Source organism: Catharus ustulatus, chromosome 6, assembly GCF_009819885.2.
Source record: "Catharus ustulatus isolate bCatUst1 chromosome 6, bCatUst1.pri.v2, whole genome shotgun sequence".
Classification (NCBI taxonomy): domain Eukaryota; kingdom Metazoa; phylum Chordata; class Aves; order Passeriformes; family Turdidae; genus Catharus; species Catharus ustulatus.
In genome coordinates this window covers 55407213-55419821 of record NC_046226.1, presented here as the reverse complement: position 1 = coordinate 55419821, position 12609 = coordinate 55407213, and the positions used below count along the sequence as shown (strand labels likewise).

The 12609-nt window shown below is 53.9% G+C and overlaps 1 long non-coding RNA gene across 3 annotated transcripts; it reads right to left on the bottom strand.

Annotated features, from left to right (window-relative positions):
• Positions 1-7673: 7673 nt before the first annotated feature.
• On the bottom strand, positions 7674-9101 carry LOC116997762. Of its 3 annotated transcripts, XR_004418240.1 has the most exons (3): positions 8531-9101; positions 7840-7930; positions 7674-7746 (listed from the first exon to the last, which is right to left on the bottom strand). It is a non-coding gene; the product is annotated as an uncharacterized LOC116997762 (long non-coding RNA). The 3 variants fall into 3 exon arrangements; XR_006163006.1 differs by having other exon boundaries at positions 7674-7749; positions 7840-9101; XR_004418239.1 differs by having other exon boundaries at positions 7840-9101.
• Positions 9102-12609: the final 3508 nt, after the last annotated feature.

The following is a 12609-nucleotide window of genomic DNA, read 5'->3' as shown; positions in this document are numbered from 1 at the left end:
CTGACACCTTTTTGGGCAAAGGTTTCAATATGTAACTCCCACCCCTCAGGAGGAGGCTGAAACATCAAAAACACACCCAGGCAGCGATGCATGATCAGCAGCAGCTCCTGGAAAGGGAACAGAGCATTCCATCTCCTGTCCCAAACACTGAACCTAGCCAGAGTCACACACAAGAGACCAAAGGCTGGAGAAATTAAGGCAGGAAAACATCTGTGGTTCCCATTCCCAACACATCCCAAATCCTCCTTGAGAGTACAAGCCTTACTCTTACTTACATAAACTCATAGACTCGACAAAGCTTTGTTTTGTAGAGAAGCCTCCCAATGCAATTCTCTCTCAATTTGTCAGGAGCAAAACCCCCCACCAACTCCATAGGAAGCCATGACCAAGGCTGGAAACCCAGCCAGCACCCACTCCCCAGCACATCCCACGTACTTGGGCATTACCAGAGGTATGACACCCTAAAAACAGGGAAATCAAAGTGGTGCCTTACTGCTGGAATGTATAAAACAGAAGCCTCTCTGAGTCCCTCAGAGAAAAAAAATGCAGGGATTGGATTAAAGCCTTTAGAGAAATTAAAATATGTTAAGTCAGACGTAAGTTTTAGTTTTAAGTACAGTAGTTTCACGAATACAAGCCGCACGGATTATAAGCCGCACCCCCGGTGCCTCGACAATGTTGCTGTCTTTGTCAATAGATAAGCCGCACCCCGAATATTAGCCGCACTTTCGTTCGTCGCGAGAATCCGTGCGCAGCTTTCACAAATTGGCCAATTAGTAACAGGATCGCGGCATAGCGGGCTTTACTGGCTCGGGGCGGGGCCAGGCAGGCTCGGCCCGCTCATGGTTGCCGACGGGGCCGGGTGGCCCAGCTCAGCGCCACGGCTCGGCGGGGCTGGCCGGGTGGTGCTGCCGCCGCCGCCGGGCTCGCTGGCCCCCCTCTCCCGTCAGCACCGCCCCGCTGCCGCGTTCGCTCGCCCGGCTGGCAGGGCTGCCGCCGCCGGGCTCGCCGTCCGCCCCGCTGCCGCTTTCGCGCGCCTCGCGAGCGCCGCGCCCGCCCCGCGCCGCGCCCGCCCCGCGGCGCTTTCGCGGCTCGCGGCGGCGCTTTCGCGGCTCGCGGTTCGCGGCTCGCGGTTCGCCGCTCGCGGTTCGCGGCTCGCGGTTCGCCGCTCGCGGTTCGCGGCTCGCGGTTCGCGGCTCGCGGCTCGCGGCTCGCGGTTCGCGGCTCGCGGTTCGCGGCTCGCGGTTCGCGGTTCGCGGTTCGCGGCTCGCGGCTCGCGGTTCGCGGCTCGCGGCGGCGCTTTCGCGGCTCGCGGTTCGCGGCTCGCGGCTCGCGGCGGCGCTTTCGCGGCTCGCGGTTCGCGGCTCGCGGCTCGCGGTTCGCGGTTCGCGGCTCGCGGCGGCGCTTTCGCGGCTCGCGGTTCGCGGCTCGCGGCGGCGCTTTCGCGGCTCGCGGTTCGCGGCTCGCGGCGGCGCTTTCGCGGCTCGCGGTTCGCGGCTCGCGGCGGCGCTTTCGCGGCTCGCGGTTCGCGGCTCGCGGCGGCGCTTTCGCGGCTCGCGGCTCGCGGCGGCGCTTTCGCGGCTCGCGGTTCGCGGCTCGCGGCGGCGCTTTCGCGGTTCGCGGCTCGCGGCGGCGCTTTCGCGGCTCGCGGTTCGCGGCTCGCGGCGGCGCTTTCGCGAGCGGCGGCGCTTTCGCTCGCCGGGCGGCGCTTTCGCGAGCGCCGCTTTCGCTCGCCCCGCCGGCAGGGCTGCCGCCGCCGCCACCAGGCTCGCCGGCCGCCCCCTCCCGTCTGCACCGCCGCCGCGTTTCCTCGCCCTGGCCGGCACTGCAGGCCCCCGCACCGCCGGGCTCCCCCACGCTGCTGGCCCCGATTCTGCTGGGCTTCCCCCGCTGCCAGGCAGCCCCACCCGCCGGCCTTCCTGCTTCTGCCATGCTCCCCTGCACTGCTAGCCCCAGTTCTCCCGGGCTCCCCCGCCCTGCTGGCTCAGGCTCTGCTGCCCGCCCCCGACACTGCTGGCCCCGCCTCTGCCAGGCTTTCCCACCTCTGCCGGGGCCGGCCGGGCTCCAGGCTTGGCTTGGGGCTGCCGCGGGCTCTCACTTCCGTGTTGGCAGCTTTTAGAATTTTGTTAATAGATTAGCCGCCCCGGAATATTAGCTGCACTTCCGGGTTTCCACCAAAATTTTGGTCAAATTGGTGCGGCTTGTATTCGTGAAATTACTGTAAGTAGGAATATACTTTAAGTGCCTTTAGAGAGTAAAACACCTTAGTTTAAAGTTCAGTAACTTAGCTCCAGACATAACAAAAGTATAGCAGAATGTTGCTTGCATTTCTAGACAAAACAGAGCTATTTACCTGAATAGATAGAACTATATGCCCGAATTATGTGTAAAGACTGACACTGCTTTCGTACTTGAGCTCTGATAGGTGTAGAAAGAATGTTTTAGAATCGTCTTTTTACATGACAGGATGACTTATGAATAAAACCCCCTGTATTGGGGTGAGAGAGAAAGAAGAAAAAAAAGGAGATAAAAGATAAAAGATAATGGTGTAGGAGGTGCGGTTGCTGGTTCTGATCAGGCCTCTATGCTGGAAAGCTTTTAGCATGGACTTTAATACTCTGAATTCTTTGCCTTCGAGACTGATGTATTGTCTAGGGTTACAATACAGAGTGTGATAAAAGGTATCTATTCTATCACCATCTGTTGAGGGTGGGGGCAGTGATCCTTATCTCCATGGGAGATGTTCTGCTAATGGCCCATCCATTGAAACCAAGTGGGGCATTGTTCTTTATCTTTTCACAACCCATCCTTCCTCCAGCCAGTCATTTTCTGCTAATGGCCATTGAGTCCCACTGTGGGACTGATAAAATTACTGCATCCCATTGGAAGTTGCTCCAGCCAGGGGGAAGAGCCCAACATTTCTTACCAAGATAAAAACTGAAATTCTGGGACACCAAGTTGCCCTTTTTTTCCCCTGGACTCCAGAGGAAAACCAGACTTTTTCCACATCACCACTGGACCTTCGGAGGGAACCTGCACCTTGTACAGGAGCACTGCTCCAACTGAGCCACATCTGTCACTGCAGGAGGATGCAGCCACCATGGAATGGGACTGCTGCCAACACCCTGCCTGACGGCGTGTCAGGTTGTACTCTGACTTTGTCAGGGTTTGGAGTTTGTTTCTTTGTAGTACTGTATTTCTATTTTAATTTCCCTAGAAAAGAACTGTTATTCCTAATTCCCATATTTTTGCCGGAAATCCTCTTGATTTCAAAATTATAATAATTTGGAGGGAGGGGGTTTACATTCTCCATTTCAGAGAGAGGTTCCTGCCTTTCTTAGCAGACACCTGTCCTCCAAACCAGGACACGTATTTACGCAATAAACAACTTCACAGCAACCAACAACTGCTCTTGTCTCTGTGAAGACCCAGACTCACGAAAATGTCGATACCTCACTGTATTAAAACAGCGGACAAGAGCCGCACACCCACACGAACAATCTACAGAGCCTGAAGAGTCCCACGCCTCGTGCCGGTCCTTATGAACCCCCATCCGGCTCGCGATTGGCTGGTGTGTTGAGGCACCAGCAGCGCTGATTGGACAGCGCTGGCCAAGCCACGCCCCCCGTGCGCAGTGGGCGCGAGGAGTTTTGAGCCCCGCGGTGCGTGAGCTCTCCTCGTTCTCCGTCTTGCGGCCGAACCCAGGGATCGGCGGTGGAGAGGAGAGGGGGAAATTAATTCTGGTGAGTCTCTTAGCGTCCCTGACCTAATTCCGGCTGTCGCCTCATTCTGGTTCACACCGGACCGGGCAGTGCCGGGGGTGTGGCACGGACACGGCCCGGGCGCCCTGCAGCAGCGCCCCCTGGCGGCGGTTGGGGCGTGCTGCAGCCCCGCTCGCGGAGCCGCCAAAATTAATGCAGGGCTCATGAGTTAACAACGGGAAGAAGAACATTCTAAGGGAAAAAGAGGTTCAAATGTAAAGGTATAAGGTTAATTTATTATTAGCAGAGTCAGAGAATGATAGCGAGAAATAAAATGAGGCTTTAAACCACCTTTTTTGTCCCCCCACCCACCCTCTCTATCCTACCGACAGTGCGTGGGGATTTTGGTCAGTTCTTTATTCAAGATTTTCCTCTGTTTGCTCGGGGAGAGGAGTTTCTTCTCTGCTATGCTGTGGGGTCCCTCCCACGGGTAAAGAGTCTTCCCAAAGCTGTTGTGGCATGGATTACTCATCTGCAAGGTGGAGTTTTTTAAGGATAGGCGGCTCTAGTTTGGAAACAAGGGCTCTCTATCTCTCCCTCTCTCTTCAGGTCTCCCACTGGATCACAGCTTTCTCTGGCTTCCACCCCCTCTGGCATGAACGCTTTTCTCACGGACTGTGAGTGGATCTCTGCAACCCCTGTGGACTTAATATATTACAGGGGCACCGTTTGTTTCATCACAGTCCTCACTACAGCTTGCAGAGGAATCTCAGCTGTGACTTTTGGAGCACTTCTTCCCCCTTTTTTCCATTGACCTTGGTGCTGCCATGTTGTTTTCCCTGGCGTTCTTACTTCCCTCTCTTCTCTGAAGAAAAACTGCATAGACAACAAGTCTACCAGTTCAAAGATTCCTGCAGGATTCCACAGCACCAAGAAGTTGATCTTGTCTAGGCTCCATATTTGGGAGTCGCTCGCCGTGTTTTTACTGCCGGCCGTGCGCCGTGGCAGCCACCATGGCATTGGCGCTGTTTTATACCTCTCCCACTGCCACTCCTGCCCTTCTGCTAGGGGTGGCCAGGCAGGCCAGCCTCGCCACAGGCTGCACCAGGATGGAGTGGCCACAGCAGCTCATTGCTGTGCGCTGCAGATGGCCCCTGGTGGTGGCACCTCGCAACCCCTGGATAAAACTGCGTGTGCTGCTTGGATTCTCTTTTAAAATATGTCATCACAGAGGTGTTACCAGCCTCGCCAACTGGGCCAGCAGCATGTCCATCTTCAGAGCCATCAGCACTTGGCTCTGTTGGACATGGAAGCTTCTAGCAGGGCTGTGCCAAATCAATACAGCAGTCTTTGGTAGGAATGGTGAGGTACATTGATGAGCTTCTCCTTCTGTAACTTTTGGTTTTGAGCCCTACTAAATGACACAGTTCCTTAAGTTGGTGTCTGTGACGCAAAGCACTGGCAAAACAATCTCCTCCAGGAATCTATGAACAAGAACCTGAACTCTGTCCTTTGTGGGGGAGTAACAACCACCTGCAAAAAATCCAAGCTGATGTTTATCTTTTCACTTCATTCTTCTTTGGGGAAAAAAAAGATGCTGTTCTTGTCCCTGGCAGTTTCATGGCAGACATGGATATCTGCTCTGGGTGCCAGGACAGCTGCATTTCAGGGATGCGATGGGTAATGGACCCCCTTGGTTAATGCTGTTCTGCCTACCTAGACTGGCAAATGCTGCTGCTGTTGGGGTTTGAATATTCTCATGGAGATTCTGGGGACATGGAACAGTCTTTGCCCTTACAGTCCCTTGGAGGCTCTGATTTGCCCTGGATTGCAGAGAGAAGATGCCAGGGAAGCCACAAACTCTCCAATTGCTCCTTTTTTTTCCAGACACCCTGGAGTGTGTGCAGTGACCCTGAGGATGAAGAAGGGCTTGGGATGAGGTGAAGAGACTTGGGGAAACCATTTTCCAGAATGACAATTGTGTGGAAAGGTTTGTCTAGTACTTGGTGCTTTTGTTCATAGTGTGTGTTTTGTTTTTTTTAATGAATATTTGAGTTCTGGGGCACTGCATTCAAAGGCAATCAAATATTTTCTAGTGCATGATATAATTTCTCCTAATTTTTTTCTATTTGATTTTGTGGAGAAAAATTGTGTTTTGGTTTCATCCTCTGTACATAAGGGCGCATAAGGAGATTCCCAGTGGAGTTTTAGAGAGAGGTGCTGTTGGGTTTTTAGTTTTAGTGTTGTGCAGTAAACAGTTGAACAATTCATCCAGAATGCTGCCAGGAAACCCACCTGGGTTTCACACATCACAGGTTGTTTCATCTGTTGTCACACTGGAACACCCCTGAGTTCTCAGGTACAGAGGGACTTTGAGAAAAAGGATTCCCAGCAAGACAAGCAAGGCCATGCTTTTGTTATGGATTTGCTTGGAAAATTCTGCAAGAAAACAGTTTTCAACTGTTTTTTGCACAAAACCCAAATTAAACAGCTCCAGAAACCAAACAGCTGAAACTCCATTGGGAGTCTCCTCCAGGCTGAGCCTAAATCCCCATTGCCCCTGAGAAGAAGTGTCACCTTGGTATGGGGTACAGCTGACTTTTGAGGCCTTAGTTCCACAGCAGTGCTGCTCTTCTATGGATGTACGCTATGGAGGAGGAGGGACTGGCATGGAAGAAGGAAGAAAACAGCCAAGCCTTTCACAAGCTTTTCACAGCACTGGGGCTGGAGGTGCTTCCCTCCTCTTCTTTGCATGCATTTTATCTGCTGTTGTTTTTCCAACACCCTCCTGTCCCACAGGTCAAACTTCCCAATGCACAGGTGCTGTTTGGCTCCCTCTGGACTCAGCCCTCTGGCACGGGGACAGCCTCTCTCTGTGGGATCAAAAACACATCCTGCTATTTCTGCAATGTGCTCCTCTTGCTGACCTTGGAGCCATTAGACCACACCACCATGTAGAGCACAGTGAGAGCTTTGGAGCGGTCATGGCCATTCCTGATCCTGGCTGTGTTCCTGAGGAAGTGTCCTGTGTTACTGTCTTTGTCACAAAGCCAGGGTGGCTCTGAAGGTGTCCCCACCCTGGCTGTGGCATCCTGAACATGCAGGTGCTGCTGTGGGAGGGCTCTGCCAGCGTAGGTGATCATGGGCTTTCACCTGACTGTGACATTGACCCTGACTACTGATCTCTGACCTTTTGCTTTGACCCTGAATATTGACTTTCAAACGTGGTATTGTCAATAACAGGCAGCCAGTCCAGTTCTGTGTTTGGGTCTAGTACAGAAATGGGATCATTGTCTCATGCTGAAAGAGACTGGAATGAAAAGAGTTAAAAAACAAGGGTTTAGTTTTGTGTCCGGAATCCCACCTGCAGTAACAGATTTCCAGAACATGGCAATCCCATGCACAATACACAACCAGCATGGACCACACCCCGTGTGCAGGCTGAACACGTGCACAGGTCACACACACCGAGTGCCTGCTGCACATAGACACTGCCCCTTGACCCGTGACCTTTTCCTGTAATTTTCTGTGATTTTTGGTTTCTTGTGACCAGTGGGTTTTCCCACATTGTGGACCAGACTGCATCATTCTGTTCATGTTTTCCTGATTGCAGACTACAGTCCCTCAATTGAGCCCACATGTTTTCACCTCCACATATTCCTGGTTCTGGACAATACATCATGCAGTTCGTGCTTTCCCACATTCTAGACTTGTTCATCTTTCTCAAGCCCTGCATCACAGCATTTACTCCCTGTGTCTGAGCCCCAGCTCCAGCCCGATGAGCCTGCTCTCAGGACTCCAAAATGCTCGATTTAGTCTCTGCTTTGAAGCTCAGAACCTGATTTAGCACCCCCAGAACGCAGCACTGGCTCTCCTCTGTGAGCCCCAAAACTGCTCCAGTCCCTTGGGATCGGAGCTCCCAGAGCACCACAAACTCCCAGTGGGGGGGATTTCCATATTCCTGCTATTTGCTCTGTGGTCAATCCTGGAGATCTGTGGACTAAGGGAGGCACTGGCTGCTCCTCTGGGCAAGGGAAAGGCTCCTCTGCTATTCCCAAAAACAGACCACCTGGAATTAGTGTCCTGGGAGCCCAGTCCAGTCCTTCCAGTGACTGGGGGTCACCCAGAGGGTTTTTACCTGCCTAAAATGAAGATGACATCCTGGTGCAGTGCATTTCCAGCAGGATTGGACACTCCTGGCCAAGGTGACCAGTCCATGGAAGTTGCACCTGTGACAATGCAGGGGGGGTTTTAAGTTGGATTCTTGCAGATTTCATTGTGCAGAAGCTCCAGTTCTTTTTGGCACCTCATGTTTAAATGTCTCCCTGCTGGAAGAGATCAATCAGGGGTCATTTTAATGATCAGATTTCCATAGGCAGGGAAAACCAACCAGCATTCCCTGTGCATCTCCATCACTTCCATGTCCACCTGCAAGCAGTGGCCGAAGGGCAGGAGCCAGCCCAGGACAGGCTCAGAGATGAGGCTTCCGACCCAAACCCTTCCATGATGATTCTACAGTCTCTCCCTGCATTAATTTTGCATCATTCCCTCTCAAATTTAAATTCCCAAATTTAGATTATTTATTAAAGGAACAATTTTAAATTATTCCAGGAATATAAAGGGGAGCATCAAACATAAAAGAATCATTCCTGTGTTCATCAAATCACTTTCAACTGGAAGCCTATTCCCTCATCTCTTGTTTCGCTTTCCTGGAAATCAGTATGATCCACAGTTCCTCAGAGCCATCAGCTGGGATTATTGGAAGGTTTGCTCTGTCAGAAATCCAGGGGGGTTTACAACAGCTGTTCCTCTGCATCTTTATCCCTTACCCAGGTTTCCTCTAGGATGGTGTTGTGGGAGAAGTTTGGAATTACTAGAAATGGATCAGGTTCACAGTTTTTCCTCTCTGTTCTTCAACTGTTTTGAAATTCTTGGAATTGCCCTCAAATGGGCCCTGGAACACTGATGTGAAAGGATCAATCAGAGGAACATCCTGAAAGGAGAAATCCACATCCAGCAGCAGCCAAACCAGTCCCAGTGCTGTTCTTACCCGGTGTCCAGGTGCTGCTGGCAGAGCTCCCAGCAGCCGTTCCCATTCCTGAGCAGGAGCTGTGGAAAACATCCCTGCTGTCCATGAGGGTGGGAGGCACTGTGGGATGTTCCTTGCTGTGGGATCAGACAGCAGCCTGTAGAAGATCTCTGTGGTCCCTTCCAAGCCAAATCCCCCGTGACTCCATGGTGTGATCGGCACCCATCCCAATTCCAGAAACATCCTCACACTATCCCAGAACTTTCCTTTTTCTGCACCACGTCAGGGATGTGCTGCCGAGTGCGCCGGGCAGGGAATGCCTCTGTTCCCTGGGACCTCAGCATTCCTTGGGACACTTCAGCTTTCCGTGGGACACCTCAGCATTCCCTAGGACACCTCAGCATTCTCTGGGACACCTCAGCTTTCCCTGGGACACCTCAGCATTCCCTGGGACACCTCAGCATTCCCTGGGACACCTCAGCTTTCCCCGGGACGCCCCAGCTTTCCCCGGGATCTCTCCGCATTCCCGGGGTCTCTCCCCATTCCCGAGATCTCTCCGCATTCCCGGGCCGCCGCTCCCGCGCTCCAGCGCCATCCCGCCTGCAGTACCGGCTCTCCCCGCGGGGCGGCAGCACCGGGCGCGGCAGCCCCGGCCGGTCCCGGTGTCCCGGGGGCGGCTGCGGCTTTAACCCTTCCTGAGCCGGAAAATCCCTTTGATTTCCCTTTAACCCTTCCTGAGCCGGAAAATCCCTTTGATTTCCCTTTAACCCTTCCTGAGCCGGAAAATCCCTTTGATTTCCCTTTAACCCTTCCTGAGCCGGAAAATCCCTTTGATTTCCCTTTAACCCTTCCTGAGCCGGAAAATCCCTTTGTTTTCCCTTTAACCCTTCCTGAGCCGGAAAATCCCACCGAGCCCCTTTGCTGCGCCCTCAGAGGCACAGGACCCACGGGGAGCATCGAGTCCAAGTCCTGGCCCCGCACAGGACACCCCAAGAATTCCCCCCGTGGCCGAGAGCCCCGTCCAGACCCAAGCTCTTCCCCCGAGATCCTGCAAACAGCGGGGCTGGAAGAAGGATGGCGAGGGAGGGTTTTTCATCCATCTCTCGTTGTACGCTCGTTCTACAGACCCGTCCTTATCGATCCCGGTATTCCCACAACCAGTGTGACCCCACATCTCGCTGCACATCCTCACGCGTGACCCCCGCTCCCATTCCCGCAGTCAGAGCAGGTTTCCTCCCCGGCTCCACCCCTGGATTCCCGCGGCACTCTCAGGTGTCTCGTTCCATAACGCAAATTATTCACAGTGACACAGAGCCAGCCCGAGCTGGTCCCTCCGGAGAGCACCATCCCTGTGCAGGGACACCCATGCCTGTACCGGGACACCCATCCCTGTGCCAGGACAGCGATCCTCCGCAGCCCCCGTTCCCCCTCGGGGCTGTCCCCGTTCCCCGCTCACCTCTGGGCTTTATTCTCCGACGCCCCGAGCTGCGCGGTTGCGGGGAAAGAGGGAGAGGAGCGGGGATAGAGGGGAATGAGGAGGTGAGAAAGAAGGGGGAGAAGGAAAGCGGGAATAAGGGCAAGAGGAAGGAGGGGTAGAGGGAGGTTCAGGATGGAATCCCGAGGCCTCTGTGCCTCTCCTAGGCTCCTCCGGAGGAGCCCGGCCCGGCTGGGGCCATTCCCGGGGATTTAAACCGCCCCGCCCCGGCCCGGGATGTTCTGGGTGCGTTGCTTTGTCCTGGCTCGGGATCACCTGTGCCTGCAGGGAGATGGGAACTGCAGGCCCATGGATGACCCTCTCCGTGCAAGCCCTCGCACTGACCCAGCCTTGTTTTCCACCTCCTTTGTCCCAGCCAGGGAAACACTGACTGCTCCTCTGGGCAAGGGAAAGGTTCCTGTGCTATTCCCAAAAACTGGAATTAGTGCCCTGGGAGCCCAGTCCGGTCCTTCCAGTGACTGGGGGTCGCCCAGAGGGTCTTTACCTGCCTAAAATGAAGATGACATCCTGGTGCAGTGCATTTCCAGCAGGATTGGACACTCCTGGCCAAGGTGATCAGTCCATGGAAGTTGCACCTGTGACAATGCAGGGGGGAATTTAAGTTGGATTTTTGCAGATTTCACTGTGCAGAAGCTCCAGTTCTTTTTGGCACCTCATGTTTAAATGTCTCACTATTGGTCAATTAGTCTTTTTAATGACCAGATTTCCATAGGCAGGGAAAACCAACCAGCATTCCCTGAACTTCTCCACCACTTCCATGTCCACCTGCAAGCAGTAGCTGAAGGGCAGGAGCCAGCCCAGGACAGGCTCAGAGATGAGGCTTCCAACCCAAACCCTTCCATGATGATTCCACAGTCTCTCCCTGCATTAATTTTGCATCATTTCCTCTCACAGGTAGATGATTTGGTAAAGGGGAAAAAAAAAATCTAAAGTTGTTCCAGGAATAAAAAGGGGAGATGTAAAAGATACAAGAATCCATCAAATAATAATTAATTGGAAGCCTATTGCCTCATCTCTGTCCTTGTTTTGCTTTCCTGGAAATTCTTACGATCATACAGTTTCTAGGTGTATTTCCTTCCCCAAAAAAGGGATGGAAACATCCTGATGTATTAGGGAAAGAACTTTTTTGTTGTTCCAAGGAGTGACAAGCAGGCCTTGGACACTAGGGATGAACCCTCACCATTCCCTCTCTCCAAACTCTGCGCAGATGGGGCTGGGAATGCCGGAAGGAGCCGGGTGTGCCTCTAATTGAAGAGCGTGCCTTTAATCCCGGGCTAAGCCAGCTCAGCCGTGCGAGCCCGTCCCAGCAAGAGACAGGACAGGTCTCTGCACATCCCAGCACACAGGTGTGTCACCCCCGCCTGTCCCACACCCTCCAGGTCGGTGTCTGGCCATTCCAGACCGCTGGTCCCCCGGCAGCAGGACCTCTCCCTCCTCTCCCGTACCCCAAACTTGCCCGCAGTGACAGGGTCCTGTGGCTAATTGGAGGCGAGTGTGGCAGCCAGAATGTGTCTGGCTGAGCAGCTCCCTGCAGGTGGCGGCGGGATGTGACCTACTTGTCACTGGAATCATGTCGCCTGCTCAGAGAGCCCTGAGCTCTTGTGACAGCTGGAGCCTGCTGACCCCCTGCCATGTCCTGGGAGGAAGCAGGACCAGGAAGCCGAGGCTGCTGTGAGCTGGAAGTGCTGGGTAAGGGGCAGCAGGAAGGTGTGTGCTTTCCATTTGGCCCTGGTGATATTCCCCTTCCTAAGCTGGATTTTTGTTGGCCTGTGCACTTGGGAGCCACAGACCTGTCCTGTTGAGGGCTCTGGTTTCTGGGCAGGGCTTCATGTGGGTGTGAGGGCTGTGGATGGACATGGGAAACCTTCTCCTGCCTGTTCCTGAACAGCAGGAATAGGGACAGCACTGGGATGACTCCAGCTCTGGGTTGTGTTGCTCCTTTTTCCTTGCTCTGCTGTGATTTTTCATCACTATCATCAGACACCTTTTTCTGCCCTTCATTTTCTTGAGCAAATAACGCCAAGTGCAGCATTCTGCGGATCAATGGATCCCTTAAGCTCCAGCCCTGCCCTCTGGGGAGGCAGACCCAGCTTTGGAGCCCTGTCCTCTGCCACAAGCAGTGTGACAGCAGCCTGCTGTCCCACTCCTCAGGGGAGTCTCCTGCCTCCTCCCTGTGTGTTCCCCCGGCTGTGTCCCTGTGGCAGGTGCAGGAAGCAGGGTCTGCCCTCCTGGGCAGCATTTGGCGAGGGCAAAGGGGCTGTGAGTGGTGGGGCTGCATTAGCCAGGGCCTGCCTGCTGTGCAAAGCCTTATTAGAGAGCAAAAAAGGCTTTGTATCGGGTTGGAAGTCATTGAGCCTGTTCAGGCAGATGTTTATTTCCTCTCT